Source organism: Corvus brachyrhynchos, unplaced genomic scaffold (assembly GCF_000691975.1).
Source record: "Corvus brachyrhynchos isolate BGI_N302 unplaced genomic scaffold, ASM69197v1 scaffold30, whole genome shotgun sequence".
Taxonomy (NCBI): domain Eukaryota; kingdom Metazoa; phylum Chordata; class Aves; order Passeriformes; family Corvidae; genus Corvus; species Corvus brachyrhynchos.
This window is the reverse complement of record NW_008235742.1, coordinates 1,183,289-1,192,711: the sequence shown is the minus strand read 5'-3', so window position 1 is coordinate 1,192,711 and position 9,423 is coordinate 1,183,289.

The window sequence follows — 9,423 nt, the reverse complement described above, 5'->3', positions numbered from 1 at the left end:
AGCGCGGAGGCTCGGCAGGTCACAGGTGGCTCCGCGGGTGGCGGGGAGCTGCAGAAGGACGAGGACACGTGCAGGGGACCAGAGTCCTGCTCCTGCCTGACTTTGGTACCAGAGGCTCCCGCAGTGTCAGGCACACACAGCCCGCTTTCAGGTGGAGATGGCCCCGGGGAAACCAAACTTCTGTTCATCAGAAACTGGGTAATGAGGCCATTTGAGTTATTTGTAGCTCCTTGTGGGCTGGGATGGCCTCTCCTCCTGCTCCCTAGGCAGGATCTCTCCCGCAGGGACCCCAGATCGTTTTGCTCAGCTCAAATTGCCCTGATTTGTGCTTGGAGAATTCAGGTTGTGAGTTAGCCCAGTGGGTGTCCACAGCACTGGGTGGTGCAACCTCTCACTAGCCCTGGTAGATCTGGCTGTCCGCTTGGGTGCTCCAAACCAGAATTTCTGTGACAAACTTGCCCCTTTTTGAAGGGGTGCAGCTGACTTCAGGGATACAAGGCCAGGACAGCATTGTGAATCTCTGTGGTTTTGCAAGTGGGTCTGTATCCAGCCTCTGCTTGTTCTTCCCTCTGCGTCCCTGCTGCAACGTCAGCTGCATCTGACTTCTCCTTCCCAGGGGCTCGGGCACCTTGGGCCTGGCAGCAGGGAGCAGCCGAGCCGCAGTGATCGGTGCTGCGACCTTGGTCGGTGTCCTTCAGGGCTGGCATCCTTCTGAGCCAGCATCCTTCAGGACTAGCATTCTTCAGAGCTGGCCTCCTGTGGCCAAATCCCCAGGCTGGAAGAAGTCTGTGGCTCAAAGCACCTTTGCTTATCTCAGCTCCCCAAAGCACTTATGTTCCAGCCATCACGACTGGCTGCCTGTAAGCAGAGATGGGCACCATTAGCCCCGCAGCAAACACTGCTGCAGCAAGTTCTGCTGGCAGAAGCACCGTGAAGGAGTTTGCCCCTGGCCCACAGGCTGCCAGGATGGGGACAGCCCCAGGAACGCCTCTGTCCTCCTACCCCAGCAACCCCCGTGCCCCTGGCAGCCGGGTGTGCTCACAGAGTCAGGGCAATGCAGCAATTTGTTTCTCACAGCTCATTTCATTTGTCATCAGTGCGTCAGAAAGCACCGATTCCCCTCGCAAGGCACCAGCTGGAAAACCTCCGGCTCCTCCACCTGGCAGCGCCTCAGGTCAGCCCTTTCCCCAGGCTGGTGTTTAGCGGGACTTAGTGCTCAGCCTGTTCGACTTATCGGGAAGGAGCCTGAGATGTGACTTGATTACAGCATGCAAGTGTCTTCCTGGGGAGAAAACTGCTGGGTATTAAAGGGCTCTTTTACTTGGCAGAGAGAGGAATAATGAGAACTGGGGCCGAAAGATAAAGTCAGGCAAATTGAAATTTGAAATCCAGGGCAGGTCTGCAGCAAGAAGGGCACAGAGCAGCCAAAGCAGGACCTCAAGCACCTTTATCAAAGAGGTGCCTGGGGCTGAGGGTCCTGCCCTGGGGGTGGCTCCATCCTGCTTTGTGACTCTGGCTCAGGCAGCAGCAGGATGAGTAGCAGGAGTCCGGTGGCATCCTGGGTGAGGGGGATGGGGACTGAATTTTGCTTCCCAGGCACATCTGAAAATCTGGCTATTGCACAGCATCTCTTCCAGAGCCCGGGAGCACGTCAGACCCCGAGGTGACCTTTCCCGGGACAGCTGGAACTTCCCTCTCTGTACCAGGAGAAATTCCAGTCTGGAGAGAAGTGCTTGTGGTGGAGGACTTCCATCCCGAAAACCAGAAGCCCTCTCCCCACTTTGTTCCTTCATCCCCTCTTCTCCGCTGCCGGGAGCGCACGGGAGCCCGCAGAGCGTTCGGGTGCGTCCCTGTCCTGCTCGGCTGCGCCGGCCCCGCCACCGCCGGCCGCTTGTCGGACGGTTCCCCCCGGGAGTTAATCCTGACTGTTCGCATGTCAGGATGCCGCTGGATTAAACAAGGGGATTAGCATCAAACAATTTCCCTCGCGCCCCGAGCGGGAGGCAGGAAATATAACCACTGCAGGTTTATTCTGCTTAGGTTGGAACAGCTCCCCGGCACGCAGCGGCACGGCGAGGCACGAGCCCAGGGCATTGCGGGAGCACTGGGATGAGGACGTCAGGACCAGGGGCTGCTCATCCCAGGGGAATCAGGGAGGTGTCCCTGCTGGGTGGCACTCGGATGCCCGCTGAAGCCTGTGCCCGGTGTGGATCCCACCCGCCCAGCCGTGAGGTGCCAGTGCACAGGAGCCATCTGGGCTTGGGGAAAGGACTGCAGCTCTTCACTGGGTGTCCCCAGGAGGGCACAAAAGTCAGGACTGGGAAGACTCCAGCCTCCCACAGTCACTGAGCCCCCCGGCACCGTCTTCTGGCTGCTCCTGCCAGCCCGGACTCAGCTGCGGATGGCAGAGGATGGAACAGCCTCGCGGATGGAAAGGCAAATCTGTTTTCCCAACAGCTCCTGGGTTCCCGAGCCAGGGGATGGTGCTGCAGCTCTGATCTGATCCAATGGCGGCAGTGCTGCAGGCTGCCAGCTTTCATCCCAAGCTTTGTGCCCACCCGTGATCCCAGGGTCCCTTGTCAGCCACTTAGAAAAAGTAAAACAAACCCCCTAATCCCGGGGTTTTAATGGAAGAAGGTCCTGCAGCACTGGCTGGGGCACAACAGCCCTACACTTGGCAAAGAGACTTGACTTCTCTTTGGACCAACGCACCGTGGGAGCAGCTGGACTCACATCCTTGCGTCCTCCATGGCCCTGGAGGTTTCGGTCCCTGGAGGTTTCTTGGCTGCTTTCCTCTGAGGAGCATTCCCAGGGCAGCCAAGTCCCTGGTCAGCCGAGAACAGGACCATCACACATGCCCACCTTGTTTTTCTAGGAAAGGGCTAAAAATAGCATCCTAGGGCAGTGTGGAAAGGCCCGGGCAGATCCTCAGCCACTGGGAGTCAAGTGATTTACAGCTCGTAGTCTGTGTGTGATCCCAGAGACTGTGCAGGGGCAGGGGCAGTCCCTGGGCCAGGGCACGTCTCTGTGGGACAGAAGAGCAGGGGGCTGCAGGTCCCCCCTTCCTCAGTGCTGCTGGGGGTGGGTTCTCTCCTTCTTGCCGTTTTTAGGTGACTCTATTTGGGCTGGGCATTGGCAGGATGTGGCAGGGAGGGGATGCAACATGGTGGGGTAAGACCCAGGGACAGCTGGCTGGTGCTGGCACAGTCTGGGGCCTGCGGGGACCCCTGGCACAAGCTGCAATATCCAAAAATTCCCAAACAAAATTTCATGCACTAAATCTTAGGGCTGCAATTCTGCTGAGACCTGGCTTTATAATTGGATCTGTCAGAATCCCGTCACACTTAATGTGCAGCTGCCAGCGTGCGTGTGACTCCTCAGCGACTGTGCTGGCTCTGCTGGGCACCGGGAAATCTGGTCCTGGGATTTTCCAGCTTGAGGAAAGGTCTAGTTTGTACCTAAACCCCTAACCCTGGGAGGAGGGCAGTGCAGGCCAGCCCTAGTTTTAACTCGAGGTGCCTCAATTTCCCTCTGGGAAGGCAGTGGGATGGGGATGATGCTGGCGAGGCATGGGAGCCCAGTGTGGGTGTGTGTTCTTCACCTGAGTAATCAAACCTGTTATGCAGTGTTTGATTAAAGGCCACTAAATATATTATCTTTGATTCTTCCACTTTATTTTGTGTTGCCTTCATTTGTCCCTTGGAGATGAGAGTTGCTCTGGTACTTATTAGTCACAAAGCCCCAACCTTGCGCTGCGTTCCTGCTATCTGAGAAATGAATTATTAATGGTGCATTAAACAGAGACTGGAAAGGGGCCCTGGGACACTGATAATCAGGAGCTAATTGAGGAAGAAATGAGATACTGCTCCCGTTGCAGAACGAGGACTGTGCAGCACTGTGATACCAAAGGTGACCCTGCTAAAATTCCTGGGCCAACTGCTCCCTGCTCTGCCTGCTCAGCCCTCGCTGGTGGGTCATGTGTGCACCTGGCCAGGATGTTCTCTCTGACTGGGATGTTCTTCCTGATAGGGATTCTCTGTCTCAGGCATCAGAAAGAAATCAGACAAATACACCCATGGCCCTGGAAGGCTGCTGCAACCCAGATTTTGATGGCATGAAGCAGATCCCGGGGGTGGCCAGGAGTGTGGGCACAGGCAGCTCACTGTGTCCTTAGGGATGACGTCCCACCTCATCAGTGGCTGCTCAGGATGCTGAATCCTGCCTGGACCTTGTCTGGACTCCTGCACAAGTGGCTGGGGCTGAACAATTTCAATCAACTTTATTTATCCTCCCTTACTGTTTTCCCACACAGCTTTCAGCTGGGGCCTGTCAGGTTTCTCCTCTTCCACTCTGGCTGCTTTAAAGGCTCACCCCAGCCCTGGCAGCACCTGCCTCAGGGGTCCCGTGGGACACTCCCACAGGGTCTTGAGGGCTGGAGAAAGACGGGAGTGTTGGGGGATTGTCACTGTCACCAGCCTCCCTGGCCATGGGCAGTGCGTGCTGCTGCTCTGACAACGTCAGGCTGATATGCACCCAGAGTGTCCCATCACCTCCCCTCTCCAAACACCAGTGCTGGGTCGGGTTTAGGACCCAACTGTCCTGTTCCCCTCCCGGCTCCGGTGGGCTCAGCGCCTCTTCCTCCAAGAGCCCAGCCAAGGCTCCCTGCTCCAGCTCTGCTCCGACGTCACGCTGAAGCAGCCGCAGTTCACCCAGACTCCTTGCATAAATATTTATGCACTGATGCAACGCTTTTCTAAATATAAAGCTTTATCTGAAATTTCATTTAAACATTAAGTGTAGATAATTTATTTATAATTAATGTAGGCATCAAGCCCCATCTCTGGAATGCCTGTGAGCTTTCATTTATAATTGGGAGGTAAGTCAGGAGCTAGAGGCTGGGCTCTTATCAGTTTCATTTTAATTTTCCTCCTACACCAAATGAAGCTGGTGCAATTCATCTCTCATTAGGAGGAAGCACAAAACTCCCCTAAAATAACAGTTTTATGGGGAACAGGTAATAAACCCATCTTTGTTCCTCTTCTCGCCTTTGATAATGTTACTGGGGCTCACAGATCCCTTCAAAGTGTTGCTCTTCCTTAAAAATAAGTCTATTAAAAATTAAAACCACTTTCCTATATAATAAAATTTACTCCCTGCAATTATGCGGAGGGAGCAGTTATCGGCCTTCCGTAGATTTTAATTAAAAGTTACACTAGGAAGGAAATAATGACGGCCGTAAAATAACAGCAGCCTCTCCCCTAACAATGAGTTAGTGGTGCCTCTGTCACTCAAGTGCCTCTTGAAGTGATGCCCAATGCTGGTGAGAGGTGCCAGAGCCAGCAGGTTCCAGGAGCAGTGCCAGGGGTCCGTCTGTTACCCCCACAGCAGGGGAGGGGGTGGGGTCCTGCACCCGTGGGTGCCCAGATGGGCGCTCAGCTCAGCTCTGACCCATTTGTGCTCTTGTTTCTGCATCCTGGTTAGAGAATGGGGCTGTCCTGCCTGCGGTGCCCATGGGCTGGGGTTAGGGTTGGGGTTACATTTGGGGTTGGGGTTAGGGTTGGGGTTATGGTTGGGTTTTGGGTTAGGGTTAGGGTTAGCTTTTGGTTTGGGGTTAGGGTTAGGGTTGTGTTTGGGGTTAGGTTTAGGGTTGGGGTTGGGGTTGGGGTTAGGGTTGGGTTTGTGATTCAGGTTACGGTTAGGTTCTGGTTTAATGTTGGGGTTAGGGTTAGGTTTAGGTTTTACATCGCCGTGCTGGAATGGCTGTGCAGATCCTGGGGTGCAAATCACTTCCAGCTCTGTCAGTCCTCTGGGTCACGGCTGCCCCCCATTAAGTCCCCCTCGGTATGTGTGTCCCTGTCGGCCTGGAGGCCCTGTTCATTCAGCATCCTGGGTCCTTCCTTGGGAAGCGTGTTCTGGCAGAGTGGGGCTGTGGGAGCTGTGCGTGCCTGGCCCAGATATCTTGCAGAGCTCATAGAGGGACCATCAAAGGCGGCTCCGTGCTCACACTAAAAATAGCACGTGCTCGGGGTGGCACAGGGGCTGCCAGCGGGAACGCGGCACCACCGTCACCTGCAAACACCTGCTCCTCTGGAAAGGGCTGCTGCAAGGGAAAACCTGATTCCATGTTTACATCAGCTCTTCCAGAGTGCAAACCTTTGCTTTTGAGGACACCTTAGGCTGGTCTGAACTCAAACATGGGTGTTTGTGGGGCCTGTGCCCCTCGCCCATACAGGCTGTGGGGCTGAACTTCCCAGCTGGCCAGAGCTGGGTCACTGCTGATTGAGCTGATGAGAAAGAGGTGAGAGCCAAGACGCTGCTATTGTTGGGGCTGGGGCAGCTGCACCCGCCCCATGTCAGCTTTTTGCTCTCCTGGAGCCTGGAGGTGCTGCCATGCCACATCCCTGTATCCCACAAGCCATGTCAGCAGTATGTCATGGGAATCAAGGTGAATTGAACCACCTGGAGCCCAGCTGGGCCCTCATGCCCAGGCTATGGACTGGGGATCAGTCCTGCCCTGTGCAGGCTGCAGGCAGGGGCAATGCAGCCTTGCTCAGCTCCCCATGGACTGGTGCTGCCCAGCGCTGTTGTTCCTTTAACCAGTTACAGCTGCCGAGTGTTCCACTGCTGGTCTCCTCATCGCCTTCCCTGGATCATGGCTGTGAAGGCGCTAAACCCCCCCTGATCTGGCTCTGAAACGTTTATGAAATCTTTATGGGCTTTTGAAAAGATTTTAATTCCCTGACAGTGCTGCTTTCACCAGGAAAAAAAATAAATTATGACTCAATGAGCAATTACAGCTCAACAGCTGCTGAACGGCCACGGCAGGCGGCCGTTTTTTTGCTCAGCCAGCCAGCCTTCCTGGAAAGTGGTGCTGGGCCTGAACCACCCCACACCCACCTTCCCTGGTTGTGGGACCCTGGCTCGGCCCCTGGGCACAGCCCCTCCTCTGCCCACCCGTCTTCCATGTCCCTCTGTACCCAGAAGCCTGAGTTCTGCCTGGTGCTGGTCCCTGCCGTGCAGTGCCAAGGAAGGAGATAGACAGCTCTCACTGCACCCAGAGAGCCGGGTGATGCAGCCAGCTGGTGTCGTAGGACCCCAGTGGGTGCTGCAGGAAGGATTCTCCTTCCCCTGGGGTCCTGTGGTTCCAATAGCAATGTCTCAATAGCATCATGTCTGGGACAGCTCGTTACCGCTACCCATCACCTGTCCCGCTGGCGGGGGGCCGCCACAGTGTCCCCGGGCAGCGCCAGCACCTCCCTGTGTGGGGAGAAGTCAGAGCTGCCAGAGGATGGAGAGCATTGGGGTAATTGTAAAACTCCCTGTTTACTGAAAGCAGAGCTGCTGAGCTTCAGAAACACCAAGAAAGGGGAAGTGTTGCCCATTCCTTCCTGGCAATGCCATTCCCTCATAGCTCCCTCCCTCCTGGCAGTGCCCGATCCTGTTTCCTTGTAGGCCAATTTCTGCTCCTTTAAGCGCACAAAGTCGCTGTACAGAACTGAGCAAGGGGTTGGGAGAAATTTTGTGAGCAACTACAGCGTGATAGAGGGGCTGGGTGTGCGGTGCCTCCTGCTGCTCTGTCCCATGGGATTCCAGGGAGCTGCAGCTGGAGACGACCTTCTCTTTGTTTAGAGTTTTGTCTTCAGCTTCAGAGATATCTGCAGCAAACCAAAATGTTCGAGGGTGACCATGGTCTTGGCACAAACAGTATCTCGGGGAGAAGCAATGTGAAGGACTGCCCTTGGGAGAGGGAAGCCAGAGTTCCCATGGAGGGGGAGAAATGCATCCATGTTCCCCAGTGCTGGAATGCTGGGAGCTGTGGGTCAGGTAAGAGGCCTCACCTCTGCACTTCCTGATCCCCGTGCCTGGAAGGGGAGTATGGTCCCTTCCCTGCACTGTGGTGGAGGCAGGATGAGGCTAAAAGGGTTAAGGTAAGTGAAAAAAGTGTGGAGGAGCCCAGCCCTGCCTCTGCTCCTTGGAGAGGAAGGCTACACCATCATCAGCAGGCTCCTGACAGCCAAGGTACTGTAAAATTTGAGATCCATTAGAGTGCCTGTAATTATTTATAGGGAGGAAAAAAAAACCCCATCCTACATTGTGAAAATCAGATGGCACAGCCAACAGATGCACTGAGCTTTGGCAAAAGGGTTCTGAAAACCCAAAGTGATTTATGATGAGCCAGGCTGAGGCTCAGTGGTGCCGCACTGCTGCTCCTGGGGACCTGACTCTGACAGCAGCAGGGAAAGGGACTCCTGGTGTGGACAGGTGGGATCTGCTGCTGCTGGGCCACCTGCTTGTGTTCCAGGATCTCCAGACCCAGAAGGAGCTCAGACTGGGACTCCCTGCTCCTGGCTTCCCCCTCCCTGGCAGCTGGTGGCCCTGGAGCCTCCAGGCACCTGTGGGCTTGGAGGGGTTTGGAGCAGCAGGTACTCTGCCCCCACTTCTGCAGCCTCCAGCCTCTGCCAGCGGCAGCACGGGGCCGATCACACCTCTACCTCTTGGCATCAATTCCACGTTTTAGTGGAGGCAAAGTAGTGAGCAGGCAAGTGCTCTGGGAGACAGGAGCCCCTGAGTACCTGCTCCAGAGAAGGGGGCTCTTGGCCGGAGCAGTTCCCTCCCAGCTGGGCTCCAAAGCTCAATTAGCAGTTTTGGGAAGTGTTTTGAGATCCTCTGCGAAGTGTCCTGGCGGAGGGCAAAATGTGCTTATATAACGTGTCTAGACAGAGTATTCCTTGGGGCGGGCAGCAGGACGCTTTTATATCTCCTCTCCTGTGTCAGCACTGTGTGGCCCCGCTGAAAGGTTCTGGGAGCTGCTAAAATATTAACAACGATGACAGTGACAGGCCAGTGCAGACTTTTGCACTTAAAATTGTTGATCTTAGCACAAGGCGGGAGCATGGCAGCAGAGGAGCCCTTGCCTGGAGGCACCTTGTGCTCCATCTGCGACGACTGAGGAGCAAGTAGCATCTCCCTGCAGGCCCCCTCCCTCCATCCCGCCCCTGGCTCCGGTTCACCCTCCTGGAACAGCTGGGCTGCCCAGCCATGGCCAAGGTCCTGTCCCTCCCTGCTGCCTGCTGGGCCTGGGTGGGACCAGAGCTTTGCTATCGGCAAAGAACTGCAGCCCCCAGGCGGTGCCACCTCCCTGGAGAGCCGGGCTGTGTGCTACCGCTCAGGATGCGGGACTGGACACCCTTGTCCTGGCGGCTCTGAGACCTGATGACCCGCCATTCTCCGGGGCGCTGGTTGCACAGGGCATCTCAGTACCCTGAAATTCAGGTGCCCTCCCCACAGCCCGCTGTGTTCACCCTCCTTTGCGAGCCTAGCCACACACCTTACCGACGCCCCCGAATCCCCGGGAAAGAGCCTGGGGAGCCTCTGTGCCCCCACCGTCCCAGCCCGGGGCAGTCGTGACCGAGGGATGCGCGA